The sequence below is a fragment of the Sminthopsis crassicaudata genome, chromosome 2 (assembly GCF_048593235.1).
Source record: "Sminthopsis crassicaudata isolate SCR6 chromosome 2, ASM4859323v1, whole genome shotgun sequence".
NCBI lineage: Eukaryota > Metazoa > Chordata > Mammalia > Dasyuromorphia > Dasyuridae > Sminthopsis > Sminthopsis crassicaudata.
The window spans coordinates 372,802,688-372,816,216 of NC_133618.1; the positions used below are offsets into that span (position 1 = coordinate 372,802,688).

At 37.8% G+C, this 13,529-nt stretch overlaps 1 protein-coding gene across 1 annotated transcript in view; it reads right to left on the reverse strand.

The window, feature by feature from the left end:
• Window positions 1-978: 978 nt before the first annotated feature.
• PPP2R5C (protein phosphatase 2 regulatory subunit B'gamma) overlaps window positions 979-13,529 on the reverse strand; it is a 228,043-nt gene continuing 215,492 nt past the window's right edge. Inside the window, exons 17-18 of the transcript XR_012486607.1 lie at window positions 10,102-10,185; window positions 979-1,354 (exon numbers count right to left, since the gene is read on the reverse strand). The gene's annotated coding sequence lies outside the window, so the exon portion shown is untranslated. The remainder of the gene's footprint in view (window positions 1,355-10,101; window positions 10,186-13,529) is intronic.

Consider the following 13,529-nt stretch of genomic DNA (forward strand, 5'->3'; position numbering starts at 1 on the left):
TTCAATTCCCTTTTGTGATATTCCCCCATTACAGTGGACAATACAGGCTAATTTGGCTCTTGGAAAGCCAGGTATGCTACACTTCAGAAGGGTTTTGTGATACAGGGACTGAAAGGTTCTAGGCTTTTTGCCAGTGCTCTGACTCCCTGCTGTGGTGCTCTCCTTCAGTTGTAAGGGGTAGTCCCCTTGAACTCGAGTTCTATTTAGTCATTAAGATTCACAGTAATTTTTACCTAGAAATATTTACTTTTGAAGTTTTAATAAGAATTATACAAATTTACTCCTTCAATATGTGGGAGGCTTAATCTTTCTCCCCACCTATATCATCTCAATTTCTAGGGAGGGAAAGAGAACGAAATTCATAGTTTACCTAGATTCCTATTGTGAAAAATGCTGAAAAGTTGGCTTTCCACAGTGTTGCAAGCTTTGAGGTAGCATGGGATAATTTCACTGACCAAATGATTTTCAGAACAATTTGGTGATCAATAGAAGCCTTGAGCAAACAAGAAATTTTTTTGGGGGGGGGGAGGGCTAAGAAGAAGAAGGTGGATTCAACCAATCAGAAAGAGTCTTGTAATTTTGAGAAAATCACAAAGTTAAGATAATAGCCCATTAGGCCCAAACTAGTTGAGGTCAATGACCTGACTTGATCAAATCACTACTGCACCTGCTTAATAGGCTAACTGAATATTAAACAACACACCCCAGAGGAGTAGTTTTCTGCCATTTTTGAACATGGGATGAATGATGAGGGGGAACATGTTTTATACATATTAAGGGGAAACATGTAGTGGGCATATCAGAAAGACTGTAACCTGTATAAAAAGGACCAGTCCCTTCAGGGAGGAGCTACATCACACAAGCAAGTATAAAGCTTTTCCCATTTCTGTGCTCAGGGTTCCCTCTTCCTGAAGAGGAGTAGGGCCTGCTTCTGGCCAGAAACATTGAGATGATTCCTTAAGATTCTTCTTTAATAAATTTTTCTTGATATCTGATTTTATAGTGTTATTTTTTAACACTACAGAGCACAATCACAATTTCAAATCCCAAATCTCTCTCTGCCTTGAGTCCCAGACACTCTGGCTTTTCAGGGGTTCCATGCTGAACTGGCTGGTTATTCCACTCCATCTGCAATCCTGGCCCCAGGTTGCTATGTCTCCAACCCTAAGTCTCACTAAGGTTACCTTTGCCACCTGAAACTGAGAAAACCACACAGAACACTTTTTGACCCACTTTTCAGAGCTGAAACAAATGGAGAAAAAAATTCTTCTTCCTTCCCCTTTCATCCATTCAGTTCATAGCATCAATATTGTTCATGAAAGAAGGTGATCCTGCTTTTTCTTCTCCAACATAACTAAAATGGAAATGTTAAAAATTAATATACACATATAATCTAAAAATAATAAAAGTTAAATAAAATTGAAAAAAAAAGAGGGTGAAGGAAAAGAACTAAGGACTCAGATGACTTAGTCTTGCCAGTTTTAGAGATAAAAGTCTCTAGACTCTAGACTAGAAAAAAAAAGATAAAAATCACCTCCATTTTAGGTGATTTGGAAGTGCTCCATAGGCTCCTCAAAATAGACCTCCATTATTGGAACTGGATAAACAATGTAAATGGTTTGTATTTGCATTCCCAAACTTAGTGCACTTCCTGGCACTTAATGTTTGTTGTCTGCCTTTTTTGCCTTTTTATAGTATTTTATTTTTCCAAATACAAGATAGCTTTCAATATTCACCTCTGTAAAACTTTGAGATCCAAATTTCTCTCTCCTACTTCCTCCCTCCCCAAGACAGCAAGTAATCTGAGGTAGGTTAAATATGTGCAATTCTTCTAAATATATTTCCATATTCGTCATGCTGTGCAAGAAAAATTAGATCAAAAGGGATAAAAACATGAAAAAGAAAAATAAACATGAACAAAACAAAAAAGATGAAAATACCTTCATTCAGTGTCTCTAGTTTTCTCTCTGGATGTAGATGGCTTTTTCCATCATGTCTATTGAAATTGCCCTGAATCACTTCATTGTTGAGAAAAGCTAAGTCCAACTGATACATTGTTAGTGGAATTGTGAATGAATCCAACCATTCTGGAGAGCAGTTTGGAACTATGCTCAAAAAGTCATCCAACTGTGCATACCCTTTGACTCAGCAGTGTTTCTACTGGGCTTATATCCCAAAGAGATCTTAAAGGGAAAGGGACCTGCATGTGCAAGAATGTTTGTGGCAGCCCTTTTTGTAGTGGCCAGAAACTGGAAACTGAGTGGCTGCCCATCAATTGGAGAATGGCTCGAGTAAATTGTGGTATATGAATGCCATGGAATACTATTGTTCTGTAAGAAACGATCAGCATGATGAAAATACAGAGACACTTGGAGAGACTTAGATGAACTGATGCTAAGTGAAATGAGCAGGACCAGGAGATCATTATACAAATTAAGAAGACGACTATATGATGATCATTTATGATGGACCTGGCTCTCTTCAACAATGAGAGGATTCAAAACAGTTCTACTTGTTCAATAATGAAGAGAGCCATATACACTCAGAGAGAAGATCATGTGGAACAAAACATAGCATTCTCACTCTCTGTTACTTGCTTGCATTTTGTTTTCTTAGTTTTCCTTCCTTATTGATCTGATTTTTCTTGTACAGCAAGATAACTGTATAAATATGGATTTAACATGTATTGGACTACCTGCCAGCCAGGGTAGGGGGTGGGGGGAAGATGGGGAAAATTTGGAACAAAAGATTTTGCAAGGGTCAATGTTGGAAAAATTACCCATGCATATGTGCTTTGTTAAAAAAAAAAAAAAAAGAAAAAAAAAAGCCAAGTCCATCACAGTTGATCAAGTTGATCATTACATAATCTTGTGTACAATGTTCTCTTGGATGATTGTCTATTTTCTACCACTTAGCTCCTTGATGTGGGTTGACTTTTTTTTAATAGCTAGGAGACACAGTGGATCATGTTTGATCTGAAGTCAAAAAGATCTGAGTTCAAATACTGCATCAAATTCTTTTGAGCTGTGTGATCTTGAGCAAGATGCTTAACCTTTCTCAGCCTCAGTTTCTTCATCTGTAAATTGAGATTAAGAACAGCACCTCTTTCATAGGGTTATTATGAGGAATAAATGACATGTGTGTAAAGAACTTTGTAGCCTAAAGATGTTATATAAATACTAATTATTAGTAGTAGATAGTTTTCTTGTATTTTGTTCAGTCATATCTGACCCTTTGTTACCCTCATTTGGGATTTTCTTGGCAAAAAAAACTAGAGTGGTTTACTATTTCCTTCTGAAGAAGAAACTGAGACAAACAGGTTTAAATCCCAACTTCATGACCCTACGTGGAAGTGAGGAGTCTCAATGTGTGAAAAAAATTTTTTATCAGCAAATGATTTGTATATCTATTTTATATATTTATATATCTGGGGTCACTCAAAAATTTCTCAGGAAAAAAGGAATTACAAGTGGAAAAAATTTAATAAGCCCTTATTTTAGTGACTTGCCCACATAATGTCTGAAGCTATATTTGAACTCCAGAAGATGAATCTTCCTGATTCCAGGAAGCCACTACTATCTCTACATGATCCCTATATAAATATATATTGAAAAGTCAATCCCAAAAGTATAGTCTCCTTATTGGAAGGAGAGGATATTATGTAACAACTTTTTCCCCCCTTCTTGTACTACCTAAAACAGTTTTTCTTCTGCTTCCTGTAGAATTGTGGTAGATTAGAATTGGATTCTCTTCAGGACTCAGGAACACCTACATTGTTCACCAAAAGTCTGCTATGGAAAACTGCTATTCAAGAATTTAGAAAAATTATGTCATAGTCCAGCTCATTTATGTAAATAAGCAATGCCTTCCCCCAGCATATTAAACTTGTGGGGGGGGGGGCAGGAGGATGGTGGTAGTCTGTGACTTTGGACTTTCTTGCATGAAAGTCATTTTCCTCACTTTAAAATAAATTATACTGCTACTCTATGTCCTTACATACTTACCTCTACCCTGTTCTTGTTGGCTTCTCCCATTCCCAGGCTAGAAACCGGTCCAGTCTAGTCTTCATTCAAAAATTCTGTCAACAGAATTTTGAGCATCCTGCATCCTAGACTCTCCACCTTCTCTTTTTCCATATGGAGCTGGGGAAGGTTATTAAAATTCCCTGAGCTGGTTCTAGAAACCAGTTGGGATATTTGTGTTTTTTGAGTGCTTTTTGCTCTTCTTGTGATTAACTTTCACAAACACCTTTGTCCTTAACTTTTACCTTCAGTGAGTTGTTGCTTTGCCATTAGACCACTGCATTTATGGCTTCCTTCATATTTCAAATTCCCTATTTTTCTATAACCAAAATTGTTTGAGAAATTCCACCCTTTTCCATTTCATGGCAGATTCAATAAAAAACTTCAATCAAATCATATTCTTTAATGTTCTTGAAACGTAGCTAATGGTTTCCATTTTCAGAATAACGCTCCATAGAGAATATAGCAAGTGTTGTTTCACCCTCTAGTGGTAGAAAAGAATATTTTTTCTGCTACAGAACTGCTGTGTATTGTAAAATTAATCTAAAATCTCTTCACCTTCCTGCTCCTAATAAATCTTAAACAATTACCAGCTTAATCTTCATAAAGCACTATTTTGAGCATTCAGTAGAATAGAAGTTCTAAATGTTATATATTTTGCTTTATCTTTGAATACTTGGTTCTTTGCACAGTATTCAAATACAAAAACATATTCAACAAATATAAAAATTTGCATGAATGTTTGAATGTTTTGAAACCTGCTATTCAAGAACTTCGAAATGTTGAATTAAATTTCAAAAATGTTGAATTTTAAAAAATCCCCCTTCCATAGTTTCAGAGGAATCTGGGGAAACATATATGAATTGATACAAGGTGAAGTGAGCAGAACCAGGAAAACATTGTATGCAGTAACATATAAAGTACACAGCAACATTTTTTCTCAATAGTATTTTATTTTTCCAAATACATGTAAAGATCATTTTCAACATCCATTTTTGTAAGATTTCACTTTCCAAATTTTTTCTTCCTCCCTTACCTTCCCCTTCCTCAAGACAGCAAGCAATCTGATGTTATACCTTTTCAATCATTTTAAACATTTTCCCATATTCCCTTATTTGCCAAGTTGTGCAAAAAGCAAAAACAAAAAACAAACCCAGACCAAAAGGAAAAAAATCACGAGAAGGCAAAAACAAACAATAAAAGGTAAAAATATACTATGCTTTGATCCATGTTCAGTGTCCAGAGTTCTCTTCTGGGCATGGATGGCATTTTCTGTCCTATCTATTGGAATTATATTGGATCACTATCTTGCTGAGAAGAGCCATCACATAATATTGCTGCTGTTGGGTACCATGTCCTCCTAGTTCTGTTTAATTCATTCAGCATTAGTTCATATAAGGTTTTCTAGGATTTAGCCTGAAATCAGTCTGATCATCATTTCTTATACAATATAATATTTCGTTACATTTATATACCACAACTTATTCAGTCATTCACTAAATGATGGGCATCTTTCTTGCATGCAAGAACTGACCCACCGCCACCCTCCTGGCCACACAACACACATACAGGGCAGTATTGAAACAATAATGCACAGTGAAAGACTTAGATAGCTACACCATCCTCCTGCCCCCCCCCCAGTTTAATATGCTGGGGGAAGGCAGTGCTTATTTACATAAATGAGCTGGACTATGACATAATTTTTCTAAATTCTTGAATAGCAGTTTTCCATAGCAGACTTTTGGTGAACAATGTAGGTGTTCCTGAGTCCTATGGGAAGAGAATCCAATTCTGATCTACCACAATTCTACAGGAAGCAGAAGAAAAACTGTTTTAGGTAGTACAAGAAGGGGGGAAAAAGTTGTTACATAATATCCTCTCCTTCCAATAAGGAGACTATACTTTTGGGATTGACTTTTCAATATATATTTATATAGGGATCATGTAGAGATAGTAGTGGCTTCCTGGAATCAGGAAGATTCATCTTCTGGAGTTCAAATATAGCTTCAGACATTATGTGGGCAAGTCACTAAAATAAGGGCTTATTAAATTTTTTCCACTTGTAATTCCTTTTTTCCTGAGAAATTTTTGAGTGACCCCAGATATATAAATATATAAAATAGATATACAAATCATTTGCTGATAAAAAATTTTTAGTCAAATACAACGATCCACAACAATTCCAAAGGACTCGTGATGAAAAGTACCTCCAGATACTTTTTCTCAGAGTGCAGATTCAAGAATATTTTTTTCACTTTATTTTTCTTATTCTCCTCCCCACCAACATGGCTAATTAGAAAAATGTTTTATATGGTTTTCATGTATATTGGCTATCACATTGCCTTCTCAATGAGTATGGAAGGGGCTGGAGAGAAGGAAAGAACGAATTCAAAAACGATTAAAAAGATGAATGTTAAAAATAAATGAATAATAAATACATTCTGAAACCAGCATCTTGAAACTGGCACCGCTTCTGAATGGATTCTCTGAGACATTCTGGCTCTCCAGTGGCGCGGCAAGGACAGAGCGGCAGTGGTCAGGGGCACTGAGGTGGACGGCAATTGCAAGTTCAAATCCTTATCTCCCACTCACTACCTGTATGATCTAGGAGCAAGTCATTGAATTTCCCGGGAGCACATATTAGATGAGAGAATTTGGATCATTTGACAGCTAAAGATCCCTCTTCTGCTGCTGGATCCTTTTGTGACTTTTCAGGATTCTCCTAAGGTTCCTCCCTCTTGAATCTCCTTTGGAAAGCAATTTATTATCATCAATATCATGATTATTAACAGTAGCAATACTAACTTGACAAGCATTTATTAAGCGTTTCTTCTATACCAAGCGCCGTGCTGTGCTGTCTTTGCCCAGAGCGGGATCTGACAAATGACAGAGGAGCACAAGAGAGGACACTGCTCGGCGATATTTCTCCTCCCCTCATCTGCAACGAGTCTCTGATTAAACTTCTGGGTCATTTTCGCTTCGTATTATCTTACCGTTCCAATGCGGCGAGAATCAGCCAATCCCGCTATGCCAGCACTCTCGTCTTCCTCTTCTCTTCCAACTACAACTCCGAGCAGCCCTGCCTTAGATTCAGGGGACTCTCGACTCAGTTGCCTAGCAACCCCACCTGGGCATCATCTGCCTCCAATCCTTCCTCCAGATACCCAACCACGCACTTCTAATCCTTTCCCTGTTTTTTCTTCCGGAGACTCCGCCTAGCGGAGCGGTCGGTCTGCGCCGGTCAGAGCTCCACTGGTTCTCAGCCCCTTTGGTTCATTCGTGCCGTCTTGGGCCCCGCCCCCAGGGAAAGAGAAGGCGTAGTACGCAGCTGCCGGACTGCTTTGCTGCGCCTATCCTCAGCTTCAGAGATGATGTCATTAGAGCTACCCCCTAGCTAAGGAAAAAAACAACTAATTTCCTCCGAAGCTTCAGAGAAAGCTGAGGGCCTCAGCTTTTTAGGAGCGCCCCAGTGCGTCCGCCAGTGTTTGAACCAGTGCCTTGGAGTGTTACAGACCGGTGAAGATCGTATTTCAATCAATCTCAGCCAGAAATCGTGGACATGTTACATATATGCTATGTAAAAAATGCACACATCAGGACTTTCGCGCGCGCGCACGTACACACACACACACACACACACACACGCACGAGTAAAGGATGCAACACGTCAAACTTCCAGCGCCTGCCTAGTTTAACGTCTGGTGCATAGTTGGCACTTAATCACAAAATGCCATGCCAGCTGACTGAGGGAAAGAAACAGCTGGTCTCCCAAGGTGTTCGATGTGAAGGTGCAAGTAAGGTTTCTCTCTCTCATACATGTAATCCCTGCCCTTCTGCTCCCTCCTCCCTTTCTCTCCCTGGCAATATCAGCTCTCAGAAAAGGGTCTGACTTTGAGCAGAGGCAGGACCGGACTCGGGAGAGCGCCTTATTTCGGATCTGGACTCTGCCATTTAGTAGCTCTGTGCCCTTGGACACCTTTTTGAGGTTTCCTACTGAGAAGGAAGTATTTTGTACATTTGAATCAACAGTAACGATTGTTTAAACGTGATATCCCCCTTCTTTGTTACAGATAACTGCTCCACACTTATATAGCGGACCCCCCAAAACATTTGTCATCTCATGGAGCCTTATATCCTTCCACTGATGATTCTGGGAAGCCAGCTTGAGACAAACTCTCACCGGGGCTGTGCCCAGAGTCTTTTTAGTTGGATAGAATTAGGATCTAACGGAATCTGTGCTTCACTAACATAGCCTTTGAAACTTTCCACAGGAGGATGAAACAATGGAGTAGGACTTGATTTCATTGATTTTTTTCTGGAAATTCCTGATGAGAATACTTTATTCGCTGCATCACCTAGCTGACCCCCTTGTATTTATTTTTAATTAATGATTTTGGAGGTTTTTTCTTTTTCTTTAATATATCACAACCATTTTCTCGATTAAAATGCCTAAAGGTGTTTCCTAGTATTCTGTCCAAAACTCTCTTCTCTTACACTCTCATGAGTAGAATACCTATCCCAAGCATAAGTACTGACTTCAGGACTGGTGCTCTATCCACTGCACCCCCATTAATCTTTTTTTTTAAGTTTTAAAAAAATTAATTTTATTAATTAATTTTTTTTCCTTTTGTGAGACAGCTGGGGTCTTAGGGTCCCACAGATATGAAATATTAAGTGTCTGAAGCTGAATTTGAACTCAGGTCCTTCTGAGTCTAGGGCTAGTGCTCTATCCACTGCACCACTTAGCTGCCCCTGTCATTGGTCTTCTTAAGGCAACTAATAGCTCAATTGACTCTTCTGCCTGCCTCAGCGCCTCAAGAGCAATTTTATTTTCCTGACCTCTTTCTGTTTCCCCTTTCTGCTTTGTCTTCTATATTAGAATATAAACTCCTGGTAAATAGAGACCATGACTAGCTTAATAAATGCTTTATCTGTGAAGGCGTCTTACCCCTTCCCTCCCCATGACGGAAAACTTTTTCAGTGTTGTCAATATGGCATTTTTGAATCAAGGGTTCTGTCTGGGTTTATAAGCCATAAGTCACTCTGTTGCTCATTTTTCTGAAGAGATGTTCTGACAACAGATTGGGGGATGGGTGATTTATTTTTCTAGCCATGTGCAGTCAAAATAACTTGAGGATAGTTGGGTGTCAATGTTTCTGATAATAAGGTATCCCTAAATAGAACCAAAATAATACCTCTATCTAGGGCCTAGAAAACTCTGTAATTCACTTAATGGCATTACTATTTCTGGTGATATTAGCCAATGAATAAGAAAACGGTGGGTCATTTCTTTCTTTCTTTTTTCTTTTTTTGAATTATAATTATTTATTGTTAAGTTTAAATATAAATTCATATATAAATCAAAACAGGACCTCCCCCTGCATAGGACTGCAAATGAAACTTTGAATTTTATAATACTTGCTTTAAATATTTAATTTTACTTTCACTTCAAAGCAGTTCTGCTTGGCATGTTACTAGCTGGATAATTAAACTTTCCTTATATAATTTAAAATATTACAACAGCCCTTTAAAATATCATTATTACTATATATTTTAAATTAACTCCACTTTCCATTAATTTCTCTTTCTTCCTCCCAATTAAAAATAACAAAGGGGTAGGGGGTGAAGAAGTTTAACACAATCAAAAGTAATCCAGAGTGGCCATATTTAAAAATGTATGAACATGCATACATTTTCTATCTTTTGTCTGAAGAAATGTCACACCTGGAGGGGAAGACACCTCCAGGTTTTCTGGAAACATGGTGTTTTGACTGCATTCAATAATTTCAAAGTTATTTCTCTATTTTTTTTTTTTTTTGTTGTTGTTGTTGTACTGCTTTAAATTGTTCTGGTTCTGGTTATTTCACTTTGCATTAGTTTACACTATTCAAGATTCTATGAAATCACTTTTCATCATTTCCTATGATGGAATAATACTCCATTACATTCATATATATAAAAATATTGCTTTAACCATTACCCAGTTGTCTAAAAGTCTATCTAAAATATTTAAGTATTCTGTCTTTGACTTTTTAATTCCCACATCAGAAACAGGAAATGTTTTTCTTATGACTCTTACCTTCCCACTATGTTGCTGGACCTGTTGCTCCCTGTTCCCAATATTTCCCATTTGAATTTGGTATACTTGTAAGGTGAGTCATTTCTAAAAGAAAAAAAAAAAAAAAAAAAAAAAAAAAAAGGAACTGATCTGCAATCTGCTTACCTCTCTTTGTACAAACTTCAAGGCTGCCTTCTTTTCCTAGGAATACAATACAACGGATTTCACACAGCAGAAAAGATGGGAGTCCTGTGATTGTTACAAGGACAAAGGCATGGTTTGTGAGGCCTAAGAACCAGTTTAGGAGGCTAGAACCCATGTAACATGGAATTGTTTCTAATTTAAGATTTTCTTGGGCTATAAAAATATCATCTATGTGGGTTGGGCTGAAAAATGCTAGCCCAAGGGATTTCACTAGCAAAGATCTGGGAAGGTTTTGTGAATAAACTATGTTTTGGTTTTTTTTTTTCCCCTAGATTTTGAGCCTGTGTGTCCCATTTTGCGAAGTTGGGACTGTTTGCATAGCACAGATAAGAGTCCTTGATTTGTGATGCTGTCTCCCTGGGATGCTGTCTCTCAGTGCTGTGTTTAATTGACTCATGGAACTCATTCTAGTAATCCATCTCCACATTTCTTAGTCTAGGGTATTTTATGGATTTCCCAAGTAGTAGAAACTCCATTAACATTCTTTCCAGTGAAAAACCAGATTTTGTGAGTGTAGGAATTCTAGAGGTGAAAGGCCTATATAAATGACACATTGCTTTTTAATTTACTTATTACCTAATAAAATAGCTGATTTAAATCATTAGCAAGTGACTGCCATGCTGCTAGAGTTTTCTGACTCAGTGTAGCTGATGTAGACTGAAACAATTTATAATTCTCATCATTGAGAATGGCAGATTAGAATTTCTTAGAGCAAGGATTTAGATCCTTCCCATGCATATTCTCACTGACTCTTCAAAATAATAAAAGAATTATCTCCTTTCCTACTCCCTTGCCTCTACTCTCCCTTCCTCCTAATTGTAAAAAGAGATTGTGACACACACAGATCTCACAAAAAGTGGCAAAATTAATAAACTCAAGTCTTCTGGCTTCCATGTTATTTTTCTTTCCATTATACTTCTACATTGCGAGAGTGAAGGTTAGGTTACTGGTGTTTAGGTGCCTACTAGGTATACTTGATAGTATAAGAAGGAAAGGAATTGGTAGGCGAAACAAGGCGGGGGAGAGGGGGGTGTTAAACTGATAGGACTTTTAAGGTCTCCTTGATGTTCAATATTTCTTTTTCCTTTCCATGCTCCCAACAACCATATCCCCAAAATGTGATCATTGTGAAGGAATATAGCTAATCATGCTCTTCTAGTAAAGCAAACAAACAAAACAAAAACCAATAGATCCTTACTGGCTATTAATGGGAATGACTTGGATGAAGATTCAGGAAAGGAGACTTGAGAAGAAATAAGATAGGTAGGAGGAAAATCAGAAAGATTATCATGAGGGGCAGCTAGGTGGCACAGTGGATAGAGCACCAGCCCTGAATTTGGGAGGACCCGAGTTCAAATCTGGTCTCAGACACTTAATACGTCCTAGCTGTATGACCCTGGGCAAGTCACTTAAGCCCAGTCTCAGAAAAAAAACAACAAAAAAAAGATTATAATGAAAACCTGTAGAGAAGATGAGAAGATACCATAAAGAAGAGGGTGATTAATAGCATCAAAGTCTGCAGAAAGGTCAAGAAGGATGAGGACTGGGAAAAAAGTCATTAAATTTGGCAGTTAAGAGACCATTGGTAACTTTAGAGAGAATACTTTTAGTTGAATGATGAGGTCAAAGAACCCAAATAATAGAGTTAAGATAAAGAGGCCTTCTCAAGGAATTTAACCATAATAGGGAGGAGAGATATAGGATAAGAGCTAGTGGTGATGGGTGGATAGTTTATAGGCATTTATAGGCTGTAAAGAAGCAGTCAGTAGACAGGGAAAGACTGAAGATTAGTGAAAAAGTGAGGGGCAGCTAGGTGGTGCAGTAGATAGAGCACATGCCCTGAAGTCAGGAGGGCTTGAGTTCAAATATGATCTCAGAAACTTAACACTTCCTAGCTGTGTGAGTCATTTAACCCCAATTGCCTCAACAACAACAAAAAAATCTATATATTACATATAACATATGTATTACATGTGTTTATATTTTCCTCCAGTTACACTTAAAAAACAATTTAAAAATATTTATTTTTAAAACTTTTGAGTTCTAGATTCTCTCCCAACACCAGTGCCCATCAAGAAACCACATGTGAAGTAAAACATTTCCATAAAAGTCAAGTTGTGAAAAAAGAGATCTCCCATCCTAAAAAACAGCAAAACAAAACAACAAACACTCAAGAAGGCACAATCAAATTCCTTCTCTGGATATGGATAGGATTTTTCACCAGAAGTCCTTCAAAATAGTCATGAATCACAGTACTGCTGAGAACAGCAGTCATTTATAACTGATCATCCCAGAACATTGCTATTACTTTGTATATAGTACATTTCACTTTGCTTGAATTCATGGAGGTCTTTTTAGGTTTTTTTCTGAGAGCATTCTGCTCATTATTTCTCATAGAAAAATAATATCCTATCACAATTACATACCACAATTTATTCAGCCATTTTTTCAGGACCAATATGTACAAAACTATTTGTAGCACTCTTCTCAGAGCAAAAACATTGCAAATTTAGAGACTACCCATCAATTGGGGAATGGCTTTCTCTCTCCCTCTTCCCCAATCCTTCTGCTTGTGCAACCTTGATGCAAGGTTTTAAGTTGTGGGGTTCCTTTTAGTAGGGTCTAGATTTTGGGAACCAAAGTGAGATTAGGGTTTCTGGTCAGGGAGTTAAATGATAAAGTCAGGGTTTAGGGAACCAAATGGAGAGGTTTGGCTCCCCTGCACTCTCTTGGGATTCGGCACAAGGGTAAGGAGTTTTGGGGACTCCCTTCTGGCAGTGCAGATTCTCTGTAAAGGAATTTACAGGCCCCAAAACCTTGATTGATAAAAGAGGTTTAATTATAGGGTTTGGGAAGTAAGGTTTGAAATCCTGACAGAGAGGCATAAAGTCTGGTTAGGGAAATAGGTGAGGATAAAGAGAGAGTAGCACTAGAAAAGAATATTATCCAGTGGGCAGAGGCTCCTTGGCATAGCATGGCATAGCCTAGCATGGCATGTTTGGAACCTTGCAAAGAGAGGATTTTAGATTGGCTTTTGTATAATAGGTGGTTTGGCTACAAGCTGAAGGGGGCTTATGGGTGCAGTCCCAAGTTGGCTCATTTACTTGCTGGGTTTCAGCTTGAGCTGTTATTTGAATAGAATTCAGTTTCTTCAATTCAATAGGGTTGGAATTCCTTTTACTAGATAACAGAATGAAACTGTCTTGTTTCCCTTGGGCGGGGTCCTTCACTGAAGTAGATTTGAA